Below are 12,290 nucleotides of genomic sequence, written 5' to 3' on the forward strand. Positions count from 1 at the left end.
AAAGCTCCATTGGAAGTAAACTGAAAACAATTCAAACACAAATTAATATTTCTCTATTATCTGTTACTCATTTAATTGTCCAGTTACTGATTCTCAAACATGTCATGCTAATAAAGGAAAATGATGTTCCCATGTTCAAATGCATTCCTCAACACCAGCAGGGAACATGTTCTCAGTAATATGGTATGGTATGTGCATGTGCGCCTGAGATACGAGTCCATGTGTGCATATGATAATGCCTTTGAGTCTCTGTATTGGTAAATGGAGTACTATGATCAATGTCAGGACGCGGAGCAGAGTGAGCAGCACTGGGGAATCAGTTGCTGGGTTGCAGGAATGAGCAGAGCAACAGAATGGGGATCAGAACACACAATCACAGAAAGAAGATAAAGAGGGGAGATGATCAATGGGCGCGATTTAATTTGGGACTCTATTAGATGTGCCAAAGTTCTGCACAAGGGGATTTATCTTTCTTCTTCAGGGGGAGTTGCAGACATTATGCAGGGTTGTTAAAGTAGGTAGAAGAAGTAGTACCAAGCAAGATGTACAGTATAGTCCTGGAGAACATAACACCCTATCAATTTATTTGTTTTACAGTTGCATGCAAGCCTGTAGCAAGCGCCATTGTTTTTTCTCTCTCTCTCTCTCTCTCTCTCTGTCTCTCTCTCTCACACACACCCTGACTCACACATACTGATGTTGGCAGCTTAGTATTCACACATGACCACATGGCTGTGAGGGAATAGCCCTGCAGAGGGTGGAGAGAAGCATAATAGAAAAACTCATTTGAAGGGAACTCAGGAGCCCAGGACCACATTAAGCTCAGCCGCCGGCCTGAATGAAAGATCATGTCGAACTCGTCACACAGTGTGTATACGCGCGTGTGTGTGTGTTTGTGTGTGGGAGAGAGAATAAGACAGAGGGAGAGAGAATGAGACGGAGAGAGAATAAAAACAGTATAAATATGATATGAAAAGATGAAAAAGATGTGAAAATCAAATAAAGAAGGCTGAGTGTGCAAAAAAGAGTAAACAACGCAATCCCCTGACGATTAAATTTTCTGGGTGTTACTCTGGGCTTCATTCAGTGGATTTCACAGTCTGCAGCTTTAACAGACAAACTGTTTTCCTGCAGTTTGCTCCACAGTTTTAACAGTTATTGATTCTTCTGGACAGATGCATTATGTATTCAGCCCTGAATACAAAACAATATCTGCTCCAGTGTTTTAACCGCAACTTGCTTAACTTAACTTTTACTTGGCCAGCAACAAAAGTTCTGCAACTGAGACAGCTTGTGTAAATTGAAATGATGCCACACAGCAGATGAAATCTTTTATGCATCACAGTATCTCAGATCATGATCCTGTTTTTTTGCCAGACAATCCCCTGTGTGAATGTCTACGTCTTCCAAAGCCCTCAGTCAGGGGAACATTGCCTCTAATTCCACGGAGGCCCTTAACCTCCTTTCCCCCTTCTGCTCTCCGTCTCGAACTGGAAATTTCCTACAGGCACTGTGATGAGTTTAGCCCATTTTCTTCCATTTTGTCGAGGTCAGACAGGAGGAACACCTGTGGGATTCACAGTCTTTTGAAAAAAAAAAAGAAAAAAAGAAAGACTTTTACTTTCTTATTCTTCACTTCTTTTGGTCCTCCTTTCCACCCCTATTTAGACAGGGTCAAGGAGATTGGTACTCCCGTTTTCCAGTTACCCCTGCCTGGCTGCGGTCTCGCGTCTCAAGACGAATTTCATGCGGAAATTGAAAGAGGTGGCATTGCTGCATTTATGCTGCTTCACACATCCACACTTCCTATTGTTTCTAAAATGTCAGAGCAACGAGGCCTCTGAATAAAACATAATGTGTGTCTCCCTCTGCTAGGATCTGCCTTTGAGTGAACTCTATAAAGTGAAATTCTCATGATGCATCAGCTTGAAGAGTGACTGACCCTTTCAGTGACTTTTGAAATATATTCGATCACAGGGACGTCCTCGGCCAAGTGCAGCAATGCAGCTAAAAGATCTGTTTTACAGATCACACACCTCAAGCTGCCTTTGGTCTTTTCAGTTACTATCTTTTTTAAAGAAATTTGTTGTCCTTGACTCAACCTGAAAAATACATCCCTGTGATGCCTTCCTCCCAAGAAGTAGCAGCAGAAAAGTCATTCTTAGCTTCTGTTCTGATGTTTTCACAATTTATTTTTATTATTTTAGTTTATTTTTTAAAAGCTGACTAATAATATTTCTATCATTAATATATATATCATTTTATATTTCTTAAAATTATTATATTGTGTGGAATTTTTTTGGTTGTTTTACATGAAAGTACAATCACAAATCAGGTAAATATTGGATGCCACTAACAATAATGTACCAAATGAAGTTTTATTTAACTGTAAATGAACATCTCACCATCTCATTTAAAAAAACTGTGCAGTTAGTTTAAAAAAGGGAAAAAAAAAGAAAAAAAAAGATTTCTGTTCTGTTCCCTCCTCGATTAGGCTGAGCTCACCGGTGTAACGTGTTTTTCATCCATCCTCTCTCAGCAGCTGCCGCTTAAACTACAATTAGGTCTTACAGCGCCTAACCCACATGACTTGGAACGAGCTTAAACAATCACTTCCAGTAGTGACTTTCTATTGAGTTTTAATCAAGATTTCTACTTTGTTCTGTCTTCTCTCACGGTTGCCTGGCCTGCAGATTTTACAGGTCAAGGAACCATTCAGAAAGCTTTAATTAGCTTTCTCAAGCTAGTGAGTTCTCAGGCGTCATACAAATTGTTCTGTCAAACCCTGACTTTGAGCCAGTTCCTGCCAGCTTGGATTGTTTGGGTGTGAGCTCAACAGAATAAAGGCCTTTTAATCATGTTCAAATTCATTACCCCCCAAATGAGTAATGTTTCATTCTCATCAGTCATTTTGTGCCTTATTCGTAGTTAAAGCTGCCCCTCTGCCCGTGACAGACACCGCCGACCTGTTTAGTGTGACTTCCATCATCATTACACTGGATAGATCTATCCCTGGCACATTTTGAGGGGAAGTTGTAATAACAAGTCGAGGCTGATGGACTGAGACACGGAAGAAAGGTAATTTCGGACTTGGGAGTAAATTCAACCACAGGATGTCTTCAAGAAGACAGCAGGGCAGTGAGGAATCTCAGACAAAAATATGAGCTTTGGTTTATAGATGAAATATGGCAGTCTGACCCCATTCCCTTTTCCCCAGATCTAATTCAGCTCAGCCTAAATGGGTATGGGTATTGCCTAATCTGATAACTTGCCAGACCTGAAGTGTCTTTTTAAAACCAGTTTCCGGGGAACTGAATTTCAATCCTGTGAGCAGTAAATGAGGAGGAGATTTATGTGGCTGTGCGTGGGAAAAGGGTATAAGAAGGCAGCAGCGACAGTCGCTTTATACTTTGTCACATTCACAAAGAAGGCATTAGGGTTTCGACCCACTTCATGCAGGGACAGAATAATTCTGCTGGTCTCTAATGCTGCCATAATGGTCATTGTCATCATCCTTGTCAACTTTATTCTCATTGTCATTGTCACCATATTCATGTGAAATTTTGCCTGGACATTATTGTGCTATTAATCTTATGAAAGTTTATGCTTGTTTTAGATTCTCATGTCGGGCCTATCATGCCATTCTAAACTGTTATCACTTGAGGTGGGGGAGTGCGTGTGTAAAGAAGAGGAGTTATACGGTAAAAGGTGCAGCCGTTATTTACCTCTCTCCGTCTCTTTCTCCCTATTTCTCCATCCCTCTTTCTCTCACTAGCTTCTGATGTGAGACTGATAGAGCTTGGAGCACAGCCACTCGCTGTCAGGTCCCAGCTAATGGAATCAACATGGTTGACGGATAAACCCACCGAAAATAAGTTGTCAGAGAGCTGCAGGCCCTTCATCAACCTCCCTGCCATATGTGGCACTGCCTTGACCCCTCCCAACACCATATCAGGGAGGTGTTTTATCTTCAGCGTGCTGAAATTACATTTCAAGTTTTTATTTATTAATGTATACTTTTTGTTCTTTGTGACATAAAGAATTGGGTTATGGTTGCTCTTAGGGTCAGAGGGAAGCTCTGAGGGACAGGCTTACCTGACATTTCTCTTTCAAAGACTTGAGTTTAATTATATGTATGATTCATTAGGAAGGAATAGTTTGGAAAATAAGCTTATTTACTTTCTTGCCAAGATTGCTTAGCTTAGTTTAGCATAAAGACAGGGGGAACCAGCTAACTTATTCCAAAGGTAACTAAATCCATCTCCCAGTACCTGTAATCTCTCACCAATTACCTTGTTGTATCTCTTTTCCTTCATTTGTACTGAAACAAAAGTCACAATGTTGTGACGTGCTTTTTATGGTTGCAACTAACTAACTAAGTTAGTTATAACCTAGTTATTTTCATTACCCTTTAGCCTGCCAATTATGTTCTCAATTGATTGATTAATTGTTTAATTGTGTGATTCACACAGTTCTCAAAAGTACAAAGAGACATTTTCAAATGTGCTGTTTTGTCTGAACAATGGTCCAAAACCCAAAGACATTCAGTCTACAGTAATATACAACACAGAAAAAAGTCCTCACATCTGAGGATTGGCTTGTAAAAAATGACTAAAATTATCAAAACAATTCCTGATATTTTTTTTGTCGACAGACTAATCAATTGACTAATCGTTGTAGATCTAGTGGTTTTATCTGCTGGACTATTTCTTGGCCAGCTTTCTGTGTTGCCTGGCAATCTCCCGGTGACAAAATACTCCTGGGTATTAATTATGCTTTGGTTTTTGTACAAATTAAATAAACTGCATAAAATGTGTCAAAATGTGAATTTGGGTGCTGATAGCTTGGTTTTATTGCCTCTGAACAGAGCCAGGCTTACCAGATGTTATGCTAAGCTAAGGTGACCAGCAGCTGGCTGTAGTTTAATGTACAGACATCATAGTAGTATCAAGCAAATAAATGTATTTCCCAAATGAGAAAGCTTTCATTAAACATACACAGTAAGACACACTGAGCCACAAAGTTTCTAAATCCATACACAATCTGACTCCAGAGGAAGAGATATGTCCTTAAAAACAGAAAGCGAATGAGGTCAAATTGAAGGTTTAAGCTAAATCACGAGGGCAAATCTACTTGGAAAACCATTGAAAAGACTAACACAGGTAAGATAAGACAAGTCAGGCTGAGGTAAACTTGAGGTACAAACACTGAGCCAAAAATCAAATGCAAATACAAAAGCCTCATGTTTGTCCAGTTAAGTAATTCTCAGACTGCATGATTTGTGCCTTCCACCAGGCAGCGCAAAGTTCCCTAGACTACCTCTGGCCAGCACAGATAGAGAGAGGATGAGAAAATTAGGAGTGTGAACTGCCTCTGAGCTCCAGAAACACGATGACTTGCTGTGCCCTTTTTCTCCCTGGAATGTAGCAAAAGCTTTACTTACTTTAAGCCTAAAAGATTTTAATGATCTGTGAAGAAATTTTGCTCGTGTACTGACTCAATCAATACTGTATGTGAGTAAAAGACATCTCTCCCCAGGACTGCATTCACCGTGGACTTAATGTGCGAACAATACATCTCCCCACAGCTGTCCCCAAGAGATGGAAACGATCACAAGAAAAACCTGGTGTCTGTATGTTTCATGTAGTCCTGCTTACAAGAGAAAAACCCTTCTTTTTTTAAAGAATCTACTCATTTTCCACATCTACTGCACACTATGGTAGAGCTTTTCTCATATGATTTAACCCTCACCCAGATGCCAGAATCCATGAAAGCAGCTATGCTCAATGCCAGTCTGGTGCGATGTTCTCTTACTCAAAATCAATGGATCTGAGCTAATCTGTCAAACCGAGGAGACTGCTCTAGTCTCCTTCATCTGCTATTCATTTTGAGAAAAGTCTACCAGTTTTCCAAACACCGATTTGATTAACAAGACACATGCAATGTACGCGAGAAGGAGAAGAACTAGGTCAAGGATTTCACACATCCACTGCATCCCTGAGTCCTCAGTGCAGTACCTCAGAGCTCCACCAGGAGCCACTGTAGGTCCATCTGTGCTGTAGAGGCAGACAAACAGACAGAGGGAAAAGAGTAGGGGGCATGCAGGGAGGTAAAAAGAGCTCAATGTATTAGATCAGCTACCCCACTGGTTTTGTATACCGACAGCTGTGCTCTATAACCCACTTGACAAGATTAAAAGTCCAAACATATAAACAAATAGACAATCTGCATCCTGGCTAGGAGAGGCTCAGTCATCGAGCCTGGCTGCCTCCCTCCGTCTTCTTCTGCACCTTGTGAACTGCAGACGAGACGGGGGAAGAGTGTTGGAGCATAATTTAGGGCTGCTTATAAGATCACAAAATGTGACCCACTTAAACGTTGCGCTGACTAAAAGACGCAAGATTCTAATAATATTTCAGTTCACTTTTTTTTTTTTTTTTCATAAATCTTGAATAATATTCCAAGCATGCAACTAGATACAATCCCTAACCTCTCTGTGCCTGGCTTGTGGGTGCTGGTGCATGGCTGTGCCATTGTTTGCAGACAGAAAGAGGAAAAAGAAAGCGAGACAGAGAGAAATGACTGATGACAGATCCACAATGCTCAGCAGTACATCTCTCACTACACATCCATACAGCCGGTCCTCCTCCAAGCTAAGGCATCCATCCATCCGTCCTCTTGCTCACTGGTGCTTTGTGTTTTTTGTTTAGTTTGTTCTGACATGTTAATGGGACAGCTGATGGACTGGCAGTGTGATCCAGCTAGAGGGGCAGGGGGTGCTGGGTTTATTTTATTCTGACAGCGAGAAGGAAGGTCAGCACGCTCATAGCTCACCTGCCTTCTCCTCTCTTTCTCTCCGTCTCAGTCTCTGCTCCCTCTCATCCTTCCTACCTGATTTCTGCCTTTGTCTCGCTTGCTTCCATCTCCCACGGTGTGTTTTTCGGCACGTCCGTCTCGGCTCATTTCCTCTCTCATGTTTCGAGCTCCTCTGAAACATTTCCCCAATGATTGACCGACGGCTGCAAGGGAAATTGGGACAACAAATTAGATGAACTTTGATGCAATACTGAAAGTAATACCCTGCAACAAAAGTAAGAAAAGCTCAGAAAGCACCTTTTGCAAGGGAGAAACAGGCTAAAGGCAACAAAAGCATTATGAAACTCACAGGGCTAATCTCTAGAAGAGTTTCTAGAGCCTGCAGACTGCCAGGAGGAAAAATGTTTTGAAAGTAAGTACAGAGAGAAAATACAGACTAAACATAGACAGAAGGAGACATATGAATTTGCACCTGTACTGTTGACTTTAAAGCAGGAATCTGTCAAGCATTCTACACATTTTTAAATTTTACTCTGTGAGACTTTGTTTATGTGGCAGGTTCAAAAGAAAGGTAGAATCATTTGGGAAATAATTGTCCACATGCCTTTCCATCTCTTAATTCTAGACAGCTGCCTGGAAATGGGTCAGTATTAATGGCTGACCAGGAAGGCCTCAGTGCTGCAAGCCACAACAAGCCCACGCCGTATTAGCCTGCTGAGACAGGGGGTGATGGAGGAGGTGGATAACTCACTGTCCAGGCGAGATGGAGGCTCCGCAGGGGAGAGCAATAGCACAGCGACGCACCACTAATGGTGCAGACGAATGCAGCAACACTCCACAAGCCCCGAGAGCAAGCAGCGAGAGGGAATTTTGACCCATGACCAGGACAGGTCAGGTGTGTTTCTGTATGTTTCTGTTAGTTGTACTGTAAACTAGGGCTGAACAATTTGGGAAAATAATCAAATTGTTTTTTTTTTTTTTTTTTAAACCAATTGCAATTTAATATGCAATTATTTTTTCCTTTCCTTTTTCCATTTTATATGTTCCTTATCTTCTGTATTATTCACCAAACACAAGCAATATATCATTCTATATTATGACTAACACAATATTAGATAGATTAAACAAACTGTTCTTTCCTGTAGGCCAGGCCTATATGTCATGATGAAATTAGATGATGCATGAACTGATATGAATGACATATTTTTATTTAACTACTTCAATCACAGTAGTATATTGACTGATTTGTTTAACTTATAGCCTTGTAAGCATGTCAGTTGTAGTACTGAAAAACAGCTGTTTTCAGCTCCACTGCTACTCTCAGCTTGCATTTTTTATATAGCTCCGGTATGACAACCTGGCTTGAATATGTGCAGGAGGGCATGCTGTGCCGCTTATCCAGTGTATTTATCAAAGCCGAGTGCTCTACTCTGGCTTGCATGTCACGTGACCGGAGTGTAATTGCAGCCTTTGCAGTTAGAAAAATTTTGTTTTATCACAACGCGGTATTACTGCAAATGCAATTAAACATTCAGCCCTACTGTGAGAAAACCATAGCTGTAGAATACCTTTGCCCTTGAATATCCAAGTGAAAGCAATACGTTGCAGGTGTAATGCTAAATAAAAAGCCCACGCAGGATAAACTGAGGTAGTTCATTTTTTATTGTAAGATGGTCATAACTCCTGAATGTTCTTCTATAGACAAAACTTAAAAAGTTACTTTCTTCATTACAGCAGCCGGTTACCCTTTGTACATTTAAAGCTGCAGTTGTTGTGTTCAAGCACTCATAGCACTCTCCATCTTTTAGTGACTTTCTCTCCAATTCCACAGATGTTTACATACCATTCAGGTTTGCAAGCTTCTTTAGCTTAGCAATTAGCCATGGTTTCTCCTTATTCCTCTCACTCTCCTGCTCTTGATCAGTGTGTCTTATGTTTAGTTATTGCTCTGGCCCCTTTGTGATAATGATACATGTGATAAATGTAGATTATTTGCCAGGATGGAGGAGAAGCTCAGTGAATTGGATGCGCAGCTTCGCACCATGGAAACCCAATTATTAGCTGCTGTACTTAGCAAGCCCCGAGTAGCCGTTCAAGCTGACCTAGCGTAGCTCCTACTCTCTAATGGGCAGTTCACGAGCAGCCAGGAAGCCAAGATGGCTGGGTGACTGCCCCAAGCAGAAGCCCATGGTTCACCACCAACCAGTTCATGTTTCAAACAGGTTGTTCCCATTGAGCGACACTTCCGCTGAGAAACCAGCTCTGTTCAATGGCAACTCTCTTGAGAAATGTGAAGTTAGCAGTGACAACAAATCCTCTCTAAAACTGCTGGCTAACGATAAGTGTAAATATAGTAAGATTGTTATTCATGTTGATGGTAATGACACTACTAATGTTGAGTCAGTGTGTACATATGAAAGACAATGTCGGATTCTGTAGTTTTCTCTGGGCCCTTGCTCATATCCGACCAGTGATGACATGTACAGCTGTCATCATTCAGGTGCTGGCTGTCAAGGTGGTGTCCAGCAATTGACATGGGCTTTGTAGATAATTGGTAGACTTTCTAGGAAAGACCTGGTCTGATTAGGCAGACAGCACACATCCCATGTTGGATGGAGCAGCTCTCATTCCTAGGATTCTGACCAAGTTTATTTGTAGACCAAAACCATGACAACCCAGAGTTGAGACCAGGAGGCAGAGTTGCAGTCTTACACGCTTCTCTGCGCTTCCATTAGAACAGTCACCCACCCAAAACCCCACAGAGACTGTGTCTGCCCCCTGACAACTTAAATTAATTAAATCAAAATCAAACAGAGGAGGAGTTATTTATAAGAACCTAATAAAAATGAACATCACCACTGCAATACTACAACAGAATAGAATTAAATGTGTACTCTTAAACATTAGATCTCTATCATCTAAAGCTGTATTAGTAAATGATCTAATATCAGATTAACATATTGATATAATTTGTGTTACTGAAACCTGCCTGTGTCTTGAGGAATATGTTAACCTAAATCCAAGGTCACTAATAGGCAGCCTTCCTATCCGGACCTAAACCAATAAAATTGAAATGATTATACCCGGCGCAGCTTTTCTTGCCTTTACAGCAATGGTTTAGCAGCCCAGGACACTCACAGACCAATTGCTTATGTTGTGAATCATCTCACGTGATGCTACTCAGCCATTCATTGCAAATTGAGTCATTGACTCAGATACACACACAGGGGAGAGACGAGACTGGAGGTGTTCAAGCTGTTCAATTGTTAAAATGTTTGGAGAGTGTTAATTATAAAAAATAGTTGAGACTGTTAAATTGTGAAATGGAGTTAAAAAGAAAAGAACAAAGGAGAAACTTAAGATACACTTTTTATTTCATTTTTCTAAAGCTAAGCACTTTATTTGAAGATTGTATTATTTTTTCAAAAAGCTCTCTGCTATGTACATATTACTTATTACAGCCCTTATTTTCCTTTAAATGAGAAAACGACATTTAATTATTATTAGAGAAGTTATTATTTATAATCCCTCCAGTTCGCTCCCCTGGACCAACGATCGGGACGTTTGCTTGATGACGTTTTGTCTAACTGGACCTCTTTGAATTTTAATTGAATACCCCTAGCCTAAATGAATCCACTCCCCCCAGTCACATTAATACACACATTCTTCAAGGCACCGGCCGGGAAGGTAGAGCTGCAGCCACCTTCAACTCAAGCCTATTAATCAAGCCTGAACCTAAACCCAATCATAAAGTTTTGTTTATAGTCTTTCACAGCCAACCTGGAAAACACTACAGCCAATACCGCGTTTTTTTTTTTTTTTTTTTTTTTTTTTTAAATCAGATATTGTAATTATAGCAGGTGATTTTAATTTTCATGTGGACGTCGATAACGACGGCCTTAGCACTGTGTTTATCTCATTATTTGTCAGCTTCTCTCAGAATGTAAATAAACCCACTCAGTGTTTTAACCACAGCATCGACGACATTGAAATTAGTCATTAGGCAAAAATGTCTTCACTAGATGTCTACCTGATAGAGCTGTAGCTAAATTTAAGGGAGTGATTCCATCATCAATTCAATGCCATGTCTCAACATAACACAGGACTCCTATGCTAACTTTAGTCCCTCCCTAAGTGACCATTTTGTTTATAGTGCTGCAGGTTAACTGTGAATGACACGCGACTCTATTGCCCCTCTGAAAAAGAAGACAATAGAACAAAAGAGGTTAGCTCCACGTTTGAACTCCCAGACCCACAACTTAAAACAAACATGGAAAAAACCTGAAAGGATATAAGAATCCCACTTAGTCTGGCAAGATCCCCTAAAAACATATGGGGAGGCCCTCTGTAACGCCAGAGCAGCCTATTACTCAATAATAGAGGCAAATAAAAACAACCTTATGTTTTTTTTTCAGCACTGTAGCCAAGCTGACAGAGAGTCATAGCTCTATTGATCCAAGTATTCCTATAGCTCTCAGTAGTAGCAGTAACTTCATGAGCTTCTTTAAAGATAAAATTCTATTAGGAACAAAATTCATTCACTTCCTGCCCTCAACCTGCAACAATTAATCTTCAAACATGGGAACCTTAGAAACAGCTGTAAAACCAGACATACAGTATATTTAGACTGTTTTTCTCCTCTATGAAGCTCCATTGATTAACTTCAACAATTTCTCAACCTGTCCAATCCCAACTAGGCTCCTTAAAGGGGCAATGTGTAAGATATGGCCAGATGTGGCCAGAATTTTAGTTTAAAATGTTCAAAAAATATGAACTAACACTATCAATAGTATGTGAAGGAGCCACAGTGATGATGTCATGACCAAGACCTCCATCTATTGTATTTCAGAGATAACTACTGAACTGAGCATGCTAGCCAACTAGCTGCGTCCCTCAACATGTTGTAATACCACTTTATGACACTAAATGCTGTGTGAAGCAAAACAAGGGTGAATCCTGGTGTGGTTTTCCACCACTGGAGACAGCTCTGGGTAAAGAGATGCGGTTTGATGCCGAGCTGCAACTATCCTTTTGGCCTGGTGAGTAACATCTAATGTTCGTCTGTAGCGAAAAGTATCATTGGTACAAATGACAAAAAGTACCGACAAACACTTCTAGTGGCAAAAATGTATGATTGATGATGTTGACTGGCGTTTTAGTGATTTAGTAGAATTTAGCCTGTTCCTGCAGCTGTTGTCCAGCTAGTTGTGTCAGTATTTAAAGAGACCGTTTCATCCAGAACCAGCGGGTTCAGGATCCATTGCCTGATACTGTATTTATTTCAGAATATTCATATCTATCCTTACTATTTATTATACACACACACACACACACACACACACACACACACACACACACAACAGACCTAACATGTTTGAATATAAAGAACTTGTCACATGTTTGTCTGTAACTGGACCACAATTCCAGTCCAGTCATCCAGGGACCAGCACCCGCTTTTTCTTCTGCATCTGGCC

At 40.6% G+C, this 12,290-nt stretch overlaps 1 protein-coding gene across 1 annotated transcript in view; it reads right to left on the bottom strand.

The window, feature by feature from the left end:
* col9a2 (procollagen, type IX, alpha 2) overlaps window positions 1–12,290 on the bottom strand; it is a 132,508-nt gene that overhangs the window by 84,836 nt on the left and 35,382 nt on the right. Inside the window, exon 2 of the mRNA XM_056399517.1 lies at window positions 6,892–7,019. The gene's annotated coding sequence lies outside the window, so the exon portion shown is untranslated. The remainder of the gene's footprint in view (window positions 1–6,891; window positions 7,020–12,290) is intronic.

This window comes from Seriola aureovittata, chromosome 16, assembly GCF_021018895.1.
Source record: "Seriola aureovittata isolate HTS-2021-v1 ecotype China chromosome 16, ASM2101889v1, whole genome shotgun sequence".
Lineage (NCBI taxonomy): Eukaryota > Metazoa > Chordata > Actinopteri > Carangiformes > Carangidae > Seriola > Seriola aureovittata.